This window comes from Gossypium arboreum, chromosome 6 (genome assembly GCF_025698485.1).
Source record: "Gossypium arboreum isolate Shixiya-1 chromosome 6, ASM2569848v2, whole genome shotgun sequence".
NCBI classification, from domain to species: Eukaryota; Viridiplantae; Streptophyta; class Magnoliopsida; order Malvales; family Malvaceae; genus Gossypium; species Gossypium arboreum.
This window is the reverse complement of record NC_069075.1, coordinates 24733759-24753028: the sequence shown is the minus strand read 5'-3', so window position 1 is coordinate 24753028 and position 19270 is coordinate 24733759.

Below are 19270 nucleotides of genomic sequence, written 5' to 3'. Positions count from 1 at the left end.
TCTTCCCCTTCCCTGAACCCCCCTTCATTGATTATCCCATCCTCGAACCCCTTCCATGTCGGTTTCCCCATCCCCATGAATTATCCCATCCTTAAACCCCTTTCCCCGCTAGTTATCCTATCTTCGAACCCTCTTTTCTCGTTAATTTCCCCACCCCAAAACCCACATTTCCTGTTAATTTCCTCATAGCCCAACCCTTGTCGTTGTGTGTGGTTCATCAGAAAGTAGTGATTTGGTAGTTCGTGTTGTACCACCTTTCCCTCAGGCATTAGTAAACTAATGCTATCATTTTCCATTTCTTCACTTCCCCAAAAAGCACTATTCTTACATATCGTATTTGCTTTATTGGACAACAAGAAACATTAAGGTGCTATTTTCTTTATCCATTACTTAATATTTTGATACGAACCTTTGGAGAACCACACACCAAAAGCTAGTTGTAACACCCCAAACCCGATCTGATAAACCAGATCTGAATCCTGGGTGTTACCACTCTAATACAGATGAAATTTAACTCTACTTACACAAATTATAATTAATTTGAACTACTTAATTATAAGACTTCATAATGTAATACATGAATATAAAGATTGAAGAATTTCAGTTATAATACATAAGGAATTTGATTACAAGTATTATTGAAATGATATCTTGGTCTAACATGGTTATCTCGATTCAAAGGTTTCTATGTGCCAAACAGACTCGATCACACCATCAAAGCTTGTTCTGTATGCATAATAATATGATATGCTGCTCTTTAGGCATAGTTCTGACATCGTTCCCTTAGGTCCTGCCTCACATGCAACTTGAAATAGAAAAGATAATCCATGTATGCTCATGAGAACATAGTGAGGAATAATCATTTATACCTTAATCGTTGATTTCCAAAAATGGACGGATAATCAATCACCATCAACTTATTTTCTTAAATCTTCAGATGTTTGTCACCAAAAATAGTTTATTATTAATGAAACACAGTCCTTTCTTCTATTTACTTTATCATGGTTAATTCCCTTTAACATTGTTTCTTTAGTGGCTTCATCCTTTCAGAACTTTCCTTTGTGCTCACCTTTAATAATTATTCCCTTACCTAATGCTATTTTCAAAACAAAGTTTGAATTCACTTTTCTTACCTTATCTTTTTTCAACTACCCTTTTCTTTTTATTGTTCCCTAGTAGGTGTCCTTCATTGGACGATCAGAGTAGTCTTTACTCAGGTTTGTTATTTAAAATTTACTTAATTCTTTCTTCATATTCATTGTAACACCCCTTAACCGTGTTCAACGCTGGAACGGGGCTCGAGGCATTACTGGACTTTCATATCAAACAATCATACAAATCGAGTCATAAATTTGCATCTAAATTAAAACCATTCGTATTCAATCATAAAGTCCCTAATACGAGCCTATGAGGCCTAAAACATGCATTGGAAGTGGTTCGAGAATAAACCGAGAACTTTAGAAATTCTTACAAAAACTTAAAATTTTTTTACTGTAAACAAGGGATCGTACGAGGACTAATACGAGCCCGTGTCCCTAACCCGTGTAACTCACTAACTTGCAATGCATGTACAAATTGATGTCACATGGCCAAGTCACATGCCCGTGTGCTAGGCCGTGTGGGTAATTAAATTTTCATTAAATAGGTGCAGACTTCACACGCCCGTGTCTGAGGCTGTGTCCCTCACATGAATGAGACACAAGCCCGTGTCTCTACCCGTGTGCTCAATTCTGAGTATACTGTTTCTAAAAATTAAGGTGCAGGGGACACACGGCCCGGACACATGCCCATGGGATAGGCCGTGTGTGACATACGGCCTAGACACACGCTCGTGTGTCTACCCGTGTGGACAAAATAGAGGCTATTTACCAAGCCATTTTCCACCCTCATTTACACCTACACTTACACAAATTTAATGGCACAATTCATGGCTTACTTAGCAACCAAAACATTCACAATTATAGCTAAAACATGTTAATGTGATACCATCATTTACAATGTACATGACATTTCATTATGCCAAATCAAACATACCACTTTCACATTCAAAGGCATCCACACACACACTTTCATCATGTATAATTCTACTTAGATTTTTCTAATATACCAATGAGCCATACTTAACTATTCATCAATTGTAACACCCCGAACCCGAGACCGTTGCCGGTGTCGGACACGAGGGGTTAACAAGCCAAAACCACTTATAGCACCGACCAACTTGACATTCCCAGGCAAGCTGGAAAACTGCGTCACTGTTGCCTTAAAAAGCATATCTCGAGTTACAGAACTCGGAAACTGATTCCGTAAATTTTCCCTGAATTTAGACTCATATATCCATCCCTGGATTTTTTTCTAGAATTTTTGGTCAGGCCAATTGGTACAGTTTATTAGTTAAAGTCACCCATGTTACAGGGGTCGACTACACTGACCTAAGCGCGTTACAACTTGAATATCTCTCTGTACAGGGTTTCAATACTGATGTCGTTTGTTTCTAATGAAACTAGACTGAAAAAGGAATCTGGACATATAAGGCATGACTTCTAATTCATTCTGGATAATTTATGGTAAATTTTCAAAGTCGCGACAGGGGACCCAGAAACGGTTCTGGCCCTGTCTCACGAGAACTTTAATATCTCTCAGTATACTGTTCATATGATCGTTTCGTTACTTTCATGTGAAAATAGACTCGTCAAGGTTCGATCACATAATTTATTCACTATTTAACACCATTCCTACAAATTTTGGTGATTTTTCACATCCACGTCACTGCAGCTGGCAGCCTCTGTTTTTAAGGTAGGCTTTACCTATATTGTAGTTCCCATGGACCAACTATAGTCTAGTCATACTTAGGTCCACATATGATCATATTTAGCCATTCCAATGGCTGATCATGTGACCAACACTCTCATTCCAAACCATAATCACATCATGAAACCTAATATAATTACAAACCACATATGGTCAAATTCCATACTCCACTTTTATGAACCATTTTCGCATGGCCGCACACATATACATCACAAAGTACTTAAAAACAACCGAGGGTGGTCCTATACATGCCATATCCAAAACTCAACTAAAGGAGTACCAAAAAGGGCTTTGATAGTGTGGTTGACTTCAACTTCTATGATCCCGAATCCGATCGCTAACGAGCAAAATCTATAAACAGAGAAACAAAGAAACGGAGTAAGCAATTTATGCTTAGTAAGTTTGAGCCATAATATACACACAACCAAAGCATAGCATTCAAGTAGCTAAACAATAATTCATATGCACAATTTCTCAAAGACATGCTTACTTCACAATCCCAACTCTTATATTCATACACAAATAACGGCCTAGTTAATGCCGATAGCTCATTTATCATTAGAGCGAATATTCCTACGCACTTACTCATAGTGTGCGAAGCACACACAAAACGTACTTTTGTTGTTGGGAATTTCACAAGTGCATTAACTGAAAATTTTCCAGCAAGTTCAAAGTTCTCGAATCACATACCTTCGAGTTTATCCGGATATAGCTACTGCTCAAACGCCTTCGGGACATAGCCGGTTATGGTAACCCGCACAAAGGCCTTCGGGACTTAACCCGGATATCACAATTTGCACAATTGCCTTCGGGCTTAGCCCGGATATCATAACTCGCCCAATTGCCTTCGGGCTTAGCCCGAATATCATAACTCGCACAATTGCCTTCGGGCTTAGCCCGGATATCACTCGAACATTCATACACATCTTTGTTTCAATTTCATAACACAACTTTTATGCACAATTCACTTAGCAAAATATCATTTCGCTCAATGGCCACATACAAAGGCACAATTTCAATTGCTTATTACTTCATTCAATCGAATCAAAATCTAAGTTTCGATACTCGAAAACTTACCTCGGACGTGGTCGAACGATTTAACGGCTATTCGACGACTTTTCCTTCCCTTATCGGATTTAGCTCCCTTTGCTCTTGAGCTTAATTTAACAAATAAATTGGTTTTATCATTTGAGCATCGAAGAGGAATTCAAGATACCTAGCCAATATATATGCTCATTAGGCATCAAAGTCGCATATGTACGAAATCACGAATCGAACTCAACACATTAGTTAATATTCCTCTTAGCGAATTTTCTAAGCCAAGAATAGGCATCAATATGCTTGCCTCTAACCGAATGCATGCACACCAATTTCCCTCATGTGGCCGAATATGCATGTCCATGTTGAGGCCAATTATGCACTTAATACCACATAAAAACAGCATACATTTTACTAACTAACGATTACATATTGTAGCTCAATACACATCTCTCATGTACTTCATAACCAAACATCATCACAAGCAAATATATACCTTGAAATAGTATATATGTCATGCCAATACATCATGTGCAAACATGTATACACATATAGGTGCAAGGTCAATCTCAAGGGGTTCATACCCATCCAAACACAAATTTTACCAATCAAGTAACAAGCATAAATCATGCTCATGAATGCACCATGGCGAATACATCACAACCATACTCTTTCAACTTCGGTCATGGTTAAACAAAGAATTCAATGTCCTACTCAAGAATACTAAAAGAAATTTCAAGAGTAGTCAATCCATCATTACATGCATCATCAACAAGCTTCACATTTAGCATGCAATGGCTTTAACACAATATCAACCTTGGCCAAATACCATTTTTCATGGCATAGCAAGGATTTGAACCATGGCTAACATGCACATCAAGTTAGCAACCAAAACAAGCATGAATCTCATGACACAACCTCAACATACCTTAATCTTGATGCAAGTATAGCCAAATCTCCTTCTAGATCTCTTCTAAACTAAAATGGAGCAAAATTTCCTTCATTCTTAGAATTTTCAGCCCAAAGAAAATGAGAATGGATGAACCAATTTTTTCTTTTCCTTTCTCTCAACTCACGGCCAAGGGGGAAGCATGGATGAGACCATTTTTTTCTTTCTTTGCCCATGCTCTTTATTTTATTATATCACCCTAATGCACCAACAAAACATGTTTCATGACATGTTTTGCCCATCCACTCTTGCCATGGCCGGCCACTTCATGTTGGGGAAATTGACATGCAAATCCTTTATTTTTGCATGCATGTTCAACTAGTCATCACACCTTTCCCCATCATACTTTCAAAGTTTACTACTAGGTCCTTTCTAATGAAATTCACATTTATAACTCTAAATCGAAACATCAAAATGTCACACATGAATTAACACATATTATAGGCATCAAAATAAATTATAAATTATTTTTATGCCTCGGTTTTGTGGTCCCGAAACCACCTCCCGACTAGGGTCAATTTTGGGTGTCACAACTCTCCCCACTTAAGAAATTTTCGTCCCGAAAATCTTACCCAGAATAGGGTTGGGTATCGCTCTTTCATGGAGTTCTCGGTTTCCCAAGTAGCTTCTTCTATCCCGTGTTTGAGCCATAACACTTTCACTAGCGGAACCCACTTGTTTCGCAACTCTTTCACTTCACGTGATAGGATACGAATCGGTTCTTCCTCATAACTCATATTGGTTTGAATTTCAACCTCGATGGACTAATCACGTGCGATGGATCGGATCTATAGCGTCAAGTATCGAAACATGAAAGACATCGTGATTCTTTTCGAGTTCGGGGCAAAATCAAATGATATGCCACCGGACCGACTCGCCGGATATCTCATATGGCCCAATGAACCTCGGGCTCAACTTGCCCTTATGGCGAATCGAGTATCTTTTTCCAAGGCGAAACCTTGAGAAACACTTTATCTCCCACGATACTCGATGTCTTTTCGTTTCGCACCAGCGTATGACTTCCGACAATCGGAGGCTATCTTGAGACTTTCACGGATTACTTTCACTTTCATTCAAATCTCTAATTAAATCCACCCGAAAATTTTGCTTTCACCGAGCTCGGTCCAAAACAATGGTGTACGACATTTACGACCGTACAAAGCCTCGTAGGGTGCCATCTTAATACTTGATTGAAAACTATTGTTGTAAGCGAATTCAATCAAAGGCAAATATCGTTCCCATGAACCACTGAACTCGAGGATGCAACATCTTAACATATCCTCAAGTATCTGAATTATCCGCTCGGATTGACCATCGGTTTGGGGGTGAAAGGCGGTGCTGAAATGTAGCTTGGTACCCAAAGCTTCTTGCAACTTCTTCCAAAATCGCGAGGTAAATCTCGGATCTCTATCCGACACGATGGAAATAGGCACCCCGTGTAATCTCACAATCTGAGAAACGTACAGTTCGGCTAGTTTGTCCATTGAAAAATCAGACGACGGGATAAAGTGAGCCAACTTAGTCAATCTATCTACCACGACCCAAATCGCATCCTTCTTACTTGTCGACAATGGCGGTCCGGATACAAAGTCTATTGTGACTCGATCCCATTTCCACTCGGGTATCGTGGTCGGTCAAGTAATCCTCAAGGCACTTGATGTTCCGCTTTCACTTGTTGACATATTAAACATCTCAAAACAAAGTCGGAGATGTCTCGTTTCATACCATGTCACCAAAACCGACGTTTCAAATCGTTGTACATCTTCGTACTCCGGGTGGATTGCCATTCGGCTACAATGGGCTTCGTTCGAATTATCGAAATAAGTTCAATTCTTTGGAACACACAGACGACTTTTGAACCTCAAACAATCGTCATCATCGATTTGAAATTCCGAGTCCTTGTTCGGAACACACTCAGCCCGTTTTGCAACCAACTCATCGTCGACTTTCTGAGCTTCACGAATTTGACGTATTAATAATGGTTGGGCTTTCAATTCAGCTACTAACACATTGTCGGGTAGAACAGACAAGTGTACATTCATCACTCGTAAAGCGAATAATGATTTACGACTTAAGGCATCCGCAACCACATTCGCCTTTCCCGGGTGATAGTCAATGACCAGCTCATAATCCTTTAACAGCTCGAGCCAACGTCTTTGTCGCAGATTTAAGTCTCTTTGAGTCATCAAATATTTGAGACTTTTGTGATCCGGATACACATGGCACTTCTCACCAAATAAGTAATGTCGCCATATCTTTAAGGCGAATACGATGGCAGCCAATTCGAGATCATGGGTCGGATAATTTTTCTCGTGTGGCTTTAATTGCCTCGACGCATAGGCCACAACTCGACCTTCTTGCATCAATACGCAACCTAACCCGAGTAGGGATGCGTCACTATAAATAACAAACTCTTTGCCCGATTCGGGTTGCACTAGAATTGGGGCTTCAGTCAAATAAGTTTTCAGTTGATCGAAACTTTTTTTTGACATTTCTCCGTCCATTCGAACTTAACATCCTTTTGGAGTAGCTTCGTCATTGGCGTGGCTATCGTCGAGAAACCTCTTACAAATCGTCGGTAATAACCGGCAAGCCCCCAAAAGCTCCGAACCTCGGTAATATTTCTCGGAGGCTTCCAGTTAAGTATGGCTGAAATTTTGTTCGGGTCGACTCGAATACCCGATGCAGATATCACATGCCCCAAGAAGCTAACCTCTCTTAACCAGAACTCACACTTGCTGAACTTAGCATATAATTGCTTATTCCGTAAAATTTGCAGCACTAACCTCAGGTGTTCAGCATGTTCGGTCTCATTTCTTGAATAGACCAAGATGTCATCAATGAACACGACTACGAACCGATCCAAATATGGTCTGAAGATCCGATTCATTAAATCCATAAATACCGCAGGGGCATTAGTAAGCCCAAACGGCATCACTAGGAACTCGTAGTGACCATATCTCGTTCTGAAGGCAATCTTGGGTACGTCTGAATCTCGAATTCAAGAATCGATAATAGCCGATCTCAAATCTATTTTCGAGAACACCGAAGCTCCTTCAGTTGATCGAACAAATCGTCGATCTGTGATATGAGATATTTGTTCTTTATCGTCGCTTTATTAAGTCGACGATAGTCGATGCACAACCTCATGGTTCCATCCTTCTTTTCACAAACAACACCGGTGCACCCCAAGGTGAAAAATTCGGTGAGCAAAACCTTTATCCACCAATTCTTGCAATCGAGCTTTCAACTCCTTTAATTCCGTTGGTGCCATACGATACGGAGCTATCGAAATTGGGGTGGTACCGGTACCAATTTGATGCCAAACTCTATTTCCGAACAGTGGTAATCCGGCAATTCTTCGAGGAAAACATCCGGTATTCACAAACCACTAGCATTGCCCATATTTCTAGGTGGCCTACCTCGAGTTGTGGTAGCACCGGGTTCCCACTTTGATTTACGTTTTGTTCAAATAAACTCGGGCAATCCTTAATGAAATGATCGACCGATCCGCACTTGTAACAGAGAGGTCACGAGTCTACAACTCCTGAATGCCATTTGCCACAATATTGGCACTCCGTTACCTCGACGATCATTACCAACACCGGCGATCGAAGTGACTCGCGTGCCCATAGGGGGTCGATCGCGGTCTCGTCTAGAAAAGCCCGAAGTGTCTCTAGACCGGCCTAAGCCATCTCTAAATTTCTTTGATGACTATGGGAAGGGCTTCCCAAGACCTCTTCTGAAACTCCCTTGCTCCCACTTCACTTTTCTTTTCTCCATCTTGAGCTCCTCGGCTTTGCACGCCGCTCGACAAGAGCCACAAACTCTCGGATTTCCAAAATGCCAACATACGACTTTATATCATCATTCATCCATCTTGAGCGTTTACACATCACGACTTCAAGAAATGCATTCAGCAGCATCGGCTAAGCCTCACAAATTTTCGTTCAGTAGTCGATGAACCACATGGAACCTTGTTTAAGTTCAAGAAATTCCTTCCATTTTGATCCATAAATCTCGATGATTTACTTCTTTGAACTCGGTTAGAAAGAACTCCCAAGTTACGTGCTCCCTAGGCACAATGAAGTCGAGTACTCCACCAATAGTAGGCGGAATCGTGTAGCAAGGAGATAGTACACTTTAAGCATTCATCGGTGTACATGATAGCTCATCGAGCACCGGATAGTGTTGTCCAACCAAAATTCAGCTTCCTCGGCATCGTCGCTATCCGTAGCTTTAAATTCAGTAGCCCCATGTTTTCAATTACATCGATTGGGGCTTACTTGACCTTATTTGGTCGATTCTGGAGGTATTGTAGGTCTTGGGTTGCATTAGTCGGGAATGGAGGTTGTGGAACAGTAGTGTTAGTTCGAATGTATTGGTTGAACCAATCATTCATCACGCTATAGAAGGCTTGCTTAGCCTCATCATTCGGATTGCTAGCAATAGGTTGAGAGTCCGGGCGCTGTCCCTTGCGCGAGCAGCGCCACACTCTCCACATCATCAGCTATTGCTCGATTGGGATCGGGATCCATGGCTATAAACAAACACAAATTTCAAAATGTCGAAATCACCACACTATCAATTATCACTTAATGGCATGTATAGCTAGACCCCAAACATATCACGGTAGTCCTAGGATCGACTAAACCGTAGCTCGATACCAATAAAATTATAACACCCGAACCCGAGACCGTTGCGGTGTCGGGACACGAGGTTAACAAGCCAAAACCACTTATAGCATCGACCAACTTGACATTCCCAGGCAAGCTGGAAAACTGCGTCACTGTTGCCTTAAAAAGCATATCTCGAGTTACAGAACTCAGAAACTTATTCCGTAAATTTTCCCTGAATTTAGACTCATATATCCATCCCTGGATTTTTTTCTAGAATTTTTGGTAGGGCCAATTGGTACAGTTTATTAGTTAAAGTCACCCATGTTACAGGGGTCGACTACACTGACCTAAGCGCGTTACAACTTGAATATCTCTCTGTACAGGGTTTCAATACTGATTTCGTTTGTTTCTAATGAAACTAGACTGAAAAAAGGAATCTGTACATATAAGGCATGACTTCTAATTCATTCTGGATAATTTATGGTAAATTTTCAAAGTCGCGACAGGGGACCCAGAAACTGTTCTGGTCCTGTCTCACGAGAACTTTAATATCTCTCAGTATACTGTTCATATGATCGTTTCGTTACTTTCATATGAAAATAGACTCGTCAAGGTTCGATCACATAATTTATTCACTATTTAACACCATTCCTACAAATTTTGGTGATTTTTCACATCCACCTCACTGCAGCTGGCAGCCTCTGTTTTAAGGTAGGCTTTACCTATATTGTAGTTCCCATGGACCAACTATAGTCTAGTCATACTTAGGTCCACATATGATCATATTTAGCCATTCCAATGGCTGATCATGTGACCAACACTCTCATTCCAAACCATAATCACATCATGAAACCAAATATAATTACAAACCACATATGGTCAAATTCCATACTCCACTTTTATGAACCATTTTCGCATGGCACACACATATACATCACAAAGTACTTAAAACAACCGAGGGTGGTCCTATACATGCCATATCCAAAACTCAACTAAAGGAGTACCAAAAGGGCTTTGATAGTGTGGTTGACTTCAACTTCTATGATCCCGAATCCGATCACTAACGAGCAAAATCTATAAACAGAGAAACAAAGAAACGGAGTAAGCAATTTATGCTTAGTAAGTTTGAGCCATAATATACACACAACCAAAGCATAGCATTCAAGTAGCTAAACAATAATTCATATGCACAATTTCTCAAAGACATGCTTACTTCACAATCCCAACTCTTATATTCATACACAAATAACGGCCTAGTTAATGCCGATAGCTCATTTATCATTAGGCGAATATTCCTACGCACTTACTCATAGTGTGCGAAGCACACACAAAACGCATACCTTGTTGTTGGGAATTTCACAAGTGCATTAACTGAAAATTTTCCAGCAAGTTCAAAGTTCTCGAATCACATACCTTCGGAGTTTATCCGGATATAGCTACTCGTTCAAACGCCGGGACATAGCCCGGTTATGGTAACCCGCACAAAGGCCTTCGGGACTTAACCGGATATCACAATTTGCACAATTGCCTTGGGCTTAGCCGGATATCATAACTCGCCTAATTGCCTTGGGCTTAGCCCGATATCATAACTCGTACAATTGCCTTGGGCTTAGCCCGATATCACTCGAACATTCATACACATCTTTGTTTCAATTTCATAACACAACTTTTATGCACAATTCACTTAGCAAAAATATCATTTCGCTCAATGGCCACATACAAAGGCACAATTTCGATTGCTTATTACTTCATTCAATCGAATCAAAATCTAAGTTTCTATACTCGAAAACTTACCTTGGACGTGGTCGAACGATTTCGACGACTATTCGACGACTTTTCCTTCCCTTATTGGATTTAGCTCCCCTTTGCTCTTGAGCTTAATTTAACAAATAAATTGGTTTTATCATTTGAGCATCGAAAGAGGAATTCAAGATACCTAGCCAATATATATGCTCATTAGGCATCAAAGTCGCATATGTACGAAATCACGAATCGAACTCAACACATTAGTTAATATTCCTCTTAGCCGAATTTTCTAAGCCAAGAATAGGCATCAATATGCTTGCCTCTAACCGAATGCATGCACACCAATTTCCCCTCATGTGGCCGAATATGCATGTCCATGTTGAGGCCAATTATGCACTTAATACCACACAAAAACAGCATACATTTTACTAACTAACGCATTACATATTGTAGCTCAATACACATCTCTCATGTACTTCATAACCGAATCATCATCACAAGCAAATATATACCTTGAAATAGTATATATGTCATGCCAATACATCATGTGCAAACATGTATACACATATAGGTGCAAGGTCAATCTCAAGGGGTTCATACCCATCCAAACACAAATTTTACCAATCAAGTAACAAGCATAAATCATGCTCATGAATGCACCATGGCCGAATACATCACAACCATACTCTTTCAACTTCGGTCATGGTTAAACAAAGAATTCAATGTCCTACTCAAGAATACTAAAAAGAAATTTCAAGAGTAGTCAATCCATCATTACATGCATCATCAACAAGCTTCACATTTAGCATGCAATGGCTTTAACACAATATCAACCTTGGCCAAATACCATTTTTCATGGCATAGCAAGGATTTGAACCATGGCTAACATGCACATCAAGTTAGCAACCAAAACAAGCATGAATCTCATGACACAACCTCAACATACCTTAATCTTGATGCAAGTATAGCCAAATCTCCTTCTAGATCTCTTCTAAACTAAAAATGGAGCAAAATTTCCTTCCTTCTTAGAATTTTCAGCCCAAAGAAAATGAGAATGGATGAACCAATTTTTTTCTTTTCCTTTCTCTCAACTCACGGCCAAGGGGGAAGCATGGATGAGACCATTTTTTTCTTTCTTTGCCCATGCTCTTTATTTTATTATATCACCCTAATGCACCAACAAAACATGTTTCATGACATGTTTTGCCCATCCACTCTTGCCATGGCCGCCACTTCATGTTGGGGGAATTGACATGCAAATCCTTATTTTTGCATGCATGTTCAACTAGTCATCACACCTTTCCCCATCATACTTTCAAAGTTTACTACTAGGTCCTTTCTAATGAAATTCACATTTATAACTCTAAATCGAAACATCAAAATGTCACACATGAATTAACACATATTATAGGCATCAAAATAAATTATAAATTATTTTTATGCCTCGGTTTTGTGGTCCCGAAACCACCTCCCGACTAGGGTCAATTTTGGGCTGTCACATCAATAACCCAATAAGCCACACTCAACCATTTGCCAAGCATTAATAAACTACATCACCAACAAGGAATTGATACATGCATGCACATATATAATATATAAGCTTACTACCAATTCAACCAAAATGAGCTAAGTTACATGGCTAAAGGTGTAACAACCCATTTTTCAGTGAAATCGGAACAGTGGTTTCGAGACCACAAATCCAACCCAAAAATAAGGTTTATTTTTATTTCATTACATGGTCGTATTATAATAGGCATGTCATGTGAAAATTTTGATACAAAAATTTTATCGATTAAGTGTTTAATTACGAGAAGAACTAAATCGCATAAAATGCGAAAGTTGAATTCTAGTAGCTATAAGGATCAAATAGCTATGGAATTAAAAAATTAAGGTCCTTATATGGTAATTAGGCCATTAAGAAAAGTATGTAGATTTTTCTTAGTGACTCATCCATGGAATTGTAGAAAAAGACAATGGACTAAATTGGAAATACCAAAATACTTAATTAATTAAAAGATGAAAAGAAATTATATCATCTTATTTTCATCATATTCAACCCAAAACACATGAACACCCTATGAGAGAGAAAAGAAACTTTCAAGGAATAATTGGGTAAGTTCTCTTTTCCCGTTTTTAGTAATTTTGGTATTTTTAAAATTGGGATAGCTTAATATCTCTATTTGAGGGATTAATTTGAGACGTTATCAAAGTATGAAAATGGGTCATGGATGTATTATGCTGGAAAGTAGAAATTTATGGTAGAAAGTTAAACAACTTTTACAAGTGATTTTTGATCAAAACATGATTTACGGACTAAAATGAAAAGTTGTAAAATTTGATAAAAAATTATAAAATTTTATGAATACATGTGCTGGAAAATTTGTAATGCGGCTTTGGTTAGGCTTGGAATAAGGAGTAATTTGTACAAGTTTCATTTTCCAGGCCTAGGGACAAAATTAGAATTTATGGAAAAGTTAGGGGCAAAATGATAATTTTGCCTAGAACGTAAAATGAGTCCATTTAGATATGAAATGTTTGAGATTGATGTTCAATTCATTTATATAGATCCGGACAACACTAATTCGAGGTTAGATCGAGGAAAAAAAAAGATTTCAGATTAGTAGACTTTTACGCGAACAAGTGACGAGGTAAGTTCGTGTAACTTAATCGGACATGTAATTATGTTAATCAATTATTATGTTGCATGTAATGTGATTTATGTTGATGTGCTTTACTTTTATGCTATGATGAAAAATGAAAATAAGCTTGAAATGGTGATAAATGGGTTAGTCCCGATTGGATGTTGAATTTTGATAATTGTGTGCGCTTTCCCGAAACAAGTAGGGTCCTGCATTTGTTGTAGATGGGATTTAGCTCGGACGACTAGTCCCAATGACCTTGTCATATAAAGGATTTAGCCCGGACGGGTAATCCTAGTATAATACCTCTCGAGTATGTGTTAAGATTAGGGTTTAGCCTGGATTGGTAATCCTAATCGAGCTTTTGAGCATACGCTATATAAAGGATTTAGCCTGGACTGATAATCCTGTTAAACGATATGTGACTTGAGAGAGTGTTTCTTGGTTAAGTGCCTTAAGGGGTATCTCTGAATAAGAAATTGATGAATTTTTGAATCGTACACTTCGAGTGTACTACTTGAGCAATCATAAGAATTCAACAATCCAGCAGACATAAAACTGTTGACATAGCACAAGAACTTCAAGATGAATTGATAATGATTTGAAAGAATATTGCTTGATGAGCTCATCTATGTTACTTGATTTATATGAAGATTTTGGTGACTAACATGTTTGATTGAATGTATGTATGTGCTTAGGCAGATTTAGTCAAATGAATGGAAACATGATGTTGTATGTTTAGATTTAATAATCAAGATTGGTAAGTTTAATTTCCGTTATACGAACTTACTAAGCATGTAATGTAATAGCTCGATTTTAGCTAAATCAGAACAGTAGTTTCGGTACCACAAATTCGAGGTTAGAAAATTATTTTAATATTATTTTTGGTGTTTATAGCATGTGATTATATATGTGTGAAAGTTTTGTAAAATAATTTTATTGATTGGATGGTTAATTTGACAAAAGGACTAAATCGCGTAAAATACAAAAGTTGCAGTCTAATTGTTTAAGTGCTTAATTGCTATGAATAATCAAATGTGAAGTCCTTATGTTTTGAATAGACCATAGATAGTAGGATTTGACACGAACAGTCATCCATTATATGTTTATTAATGTTTTAAACCAAGGTCAAATTAGTAAATTAGTAATTAACTTATGTTTTAATAAAACAAAACATAAAGCCATCTTTATGTTCATATTTTACGGCTTAATGAAGCAAAGAAGAAAGCTAAAATAGGGTTTGAAATTTTGGCACTTGCATTTCTTGATTGAGGTATGTTTTGAGCTCAATTTTTGATGATTTTTACGTTTTTGTGATCGTTGTATCGAGTACTAGCTAGCCCAGGGACTAAATTGCAAAACTATTTAATGTTTTGAAAGTTTCCAATGATGGATTCATGTGTTTTTGAATGTTTGATGATGAATTATGAAAGTTTAGTGATGGATATCTATGTTTTGTAAAGAGATTTTGAGTAAAAATGCATATTAAGGATTAAATTGTGAAAAGATAAAAATATGGGGTTAAAAGTATGAATAAATGTGAAATATGGGCTGCTAGGGATACTATAGTAATTCGGCACACATGGGTTTGAATTGAATTGGTGTATTTTTGTGTTTATTGAAATAAGGACTTGATGGTGGCTAAATTGACTAAAAAATCGACTAAGGCAAGTGCACCTATCGAACAGTAGTATAGTTATGGTGAGACCGGAAATATCGTATCCACTAGGACTAAAACTACTAGTAATTACTATATTTCTATTATCTAGCCTAAGAATTAAAGGGATGTTTTTAAACTAAGATTAACTATCTAATTAACTAGAACACGACAGAGACAAAAGTTGGAAAATACTTTTGGAGAACCGATGGAGAAGACAATACCCAAGGAAGAATCCACCTAGACTTCACTTATTACTTCTGAATTAGATGATTTATTCACTTGAATTAATTTTTAGAAATCCCTAGCTTATTTTAATATCTCTCTTGAGACTAGAAACAACTGACTCTAGGTTGACTAATTGAAATCTCTTTCTAATTAAAACCCCTATTGTTGCATTAACTCGGTCTATGGATTCCCTTATTAGATTTGACTCTAATTCGGTAGATTTATGTCGTCCTATCTCTAGGATTGTAATCAAATCCATTTAATTACGGAAGATCTACTCTTAAATAGGGACTTTTGCTCTACTGAATAAGCACATCAAAACCTGAATTAATATCCTGAAATATTAAAGCAAGGATTAAAGCTCATAATTAAGAATAAGAATAAATATTTATCATATAATTCAAAAGATAATAAGACTCATCTTAGGTTTCATCTTCCCTACGTATTTAGGGAATTTAGTTCATAACGATGAGGGAAAACATCTCAAAATTTGGAAAACAACAAAACATAAAGAAACCCAAAAACTTCGATAGAAATTGAATGGAGATCTTCAGTCTTGAAGTAAATCCTGCTTCCGAGCTGATTCCAATGGCTGTCTTCAAGTTTTTTTTGCCTTCTACTCTCTATCCCCGAGTATTTTCTCCTCGTGTGTTTAAATAGACTTTGGAATGCCCAAAATCGCCCAAAATTAGCCTTTTTCGAGTAGAATTAAAATAGGTCTCGACAGGGACACAGCTGTGTGGTACGACCGTGTGATGGTGCTCAGGTCGTGCACAATTTTGATATGGTTTTAAGTCGACACGGCCATGACACACGGGCACGTGGTCTGCCTGTGTGTCTCACACGTACGTGTGGATTACCCGTGTGGAAGTGTCTGGGCCGTGTATAGCACTGGAATAAACCTATTTTGTCCCCTTTTTGGCCTTATTCTTACACTTTTTGCTTTCCTATGCTCATCTGGATATAAAACATGAAATTAAAGGATTAGGAGTATCAAATTCACTAAATCTTATGATAAATCATCCAAAAATATGCCAAGCATGGGATTACAATATGTTACTTTTGAGGTTTATCAAATATCCCCACACTTAAGCATTTGCTTGTCCTCAAGCAAAATCCTGAACTCACAATTAGAATGCATTCTTCTCAACTTATAATTCTTATCAATAATGTTTCGTAATAATTCACAAATAATCATACATTGAGAATTCAACTAAAAGAACTTCAAAGTTTCAGACAATCCAAGTTGAGCATTTTAGTCATAAAATCATAGGTATTTCCCTTTATCTAAATAATTACCTTTAATTCCAAATCGACAAGAGTTGACATCCTTACTAAAGATTCACTCAAATCACTCAAAGTGTTTAAGGTTCAACAATGAATCACTCATTAGTCAAACATGAAAAGTTATTACCATAGGCTTGCATGAAAATCAAATCTCCACCACTATAAATGAGATGATACACAAATCAAAAGGTCTTTAGCAGGGTTGTAATGGGGCTTGGGTTAAAGGTGTGGAAAAAGGCTGAAAAAGAAGGTTAGAATTGAGATTGAATTGATAAATTACCTAACTAGAAAAATAAACTAACACTAAATAATTATATCAATATTAAATATAAACATGATCTTATTATCGAATATGGAATTAAATACTTAAGCTCAAAACAAAGAACTAATAATAATCAACATATATGTATACTTTTTTTTTAAATGAATGAATGAATAATGAGAGAAAATTATACAATTAAAATAAAAGAACATAGTTAGGCAATTAACCAAATCAAATCTCTACAAAAAGGGGATCAATAAGATAGGAAAAATTCTCAACGAATCAAAAAGTATGATGTAGGGGTTAAAATTTAGGGTAAATTAAGAAATGGTTTGTTAAGCTCAAAGGGGTTCACTAAGGGTTAATTATGAAGGTAGGTTTTTTGTAGGGTAAGTGGGTTAAAACCTAGGTGCCTTTATCATCTCAGTATATCAAATCAAATGTGTGGTCTCGACATGTATAATCGAAACAAGTTCTAGAATAAAAATTCAATATTGACACACTCATAGCCAATAATAAAGTGAGCACGAAAAAAATGTATGCTCTAAAGGCTCAAAATCTCACAAGAAATATGGCTTTTAGTGTCAATCTTGTAATTTTCAAACTTCGAGGTAATACCTTAATTTAGGGAAACAACCTAAAATTTTTTATTCCGAAAAATAGACTTGTCAAGCTTGATTCTCTAGTGTCTTAAAGTGCACAAGTATCTATGAATTTAATCTAAAACATATCAATGAAAATCACATATTAATAAGAGTTCATTCTAAAAGTAATATGAGCAAATTACTTAACCACAAGGCATAAGTTAGGGATTTTCAAATAATCATATAAATAACCTCCCCACACTTAAGATGTACATTGTCCTTAATGTACAAACAAATATAAATCATAATAGAGACAAAATATCATAAGATAGGGAGACGATTGAAACTACCCTGAATGGTGGATGAATTTCCCATACTAGTGAAAAATGGAGTTGTAGATAAATGTAGGGGTAGTGCAAAATTCTGAGCAACTGATAAGAAAATAAACACAATGCTTGAAGAAGATTAAAGGGTTATTAGTTAAGAAACAACTATAATAATTGAAATAAAGTTCAAAATATGAAAACAAAATAAATATAAAAAGAAAAATAATAATAAACATAAAAAGAAAAATAATAATAAACCTAAAAATAAACATAAAGAGAAAAATAAAAATAAAGATAAAAAATAAAAATAAACATAAAGATAAATGGATTTAATGGTCCTCATCATCAGACTGATTCGTGTCACGAGTCGGTGGCGCTGGAGGAGCGATATGAAGATACTGACAAATCTGCTGTAAAGTCACATCAATACTGTCGAACCTTTGAGCACAGTACTGATGAAAACTATCAAACTCCTCGGAGGATACTCCTAGAGAGCTAGCAGCAGAGAGAGCATGTTGCTAACTCGATGGTGGAGGCTGTGGTGGGTCCTCGTGGTAGGGAGGAACATCATCAGTGAAGTCCTCTGGGTCATGCTGACTGTCAAACTGGACTAGTCTATACTATGAGGGTCCACTCCACGCCACCGCTCGATCATCCTCATATGGATCATGGTCGAGATGCCCTGAAGAGATATCTGACCTACTAGGGTAAGGGTCGAGGACTGCTCCAGTGTGTCGAGTAAACCGAAGTGTCGAGCGAGACGAGTCACATAAGGGCCGAGAAAGATGGGGCCCTTCTAATTGCGTTGAATCTGATTGCGGCAAGTGAGCGCAATGAAATATGCCACATCAAATACATGTCCGGTAGTCATGCTCTACAGGAAATAAGTGTCATAGGTACTAACCACTCCTGTGCTCTCTCTCTGACCCTTCAAAGTGTAAGCTAGGAGGGCGTGAATATACCGTAGGGCTAGAGAGAGGTGTATCGCCTTCGAGTGACTCGCGTTATAGTTAGTTAGGCCACCTGTGAGCTCTACCCAACATTGAGAGGGCGAGTAATGAATATGTCGATAAAGGTGGAGAAAGTCCTTGGTGTTCATGAACTCCTCTTTGTAGAGTCCCAAAGCA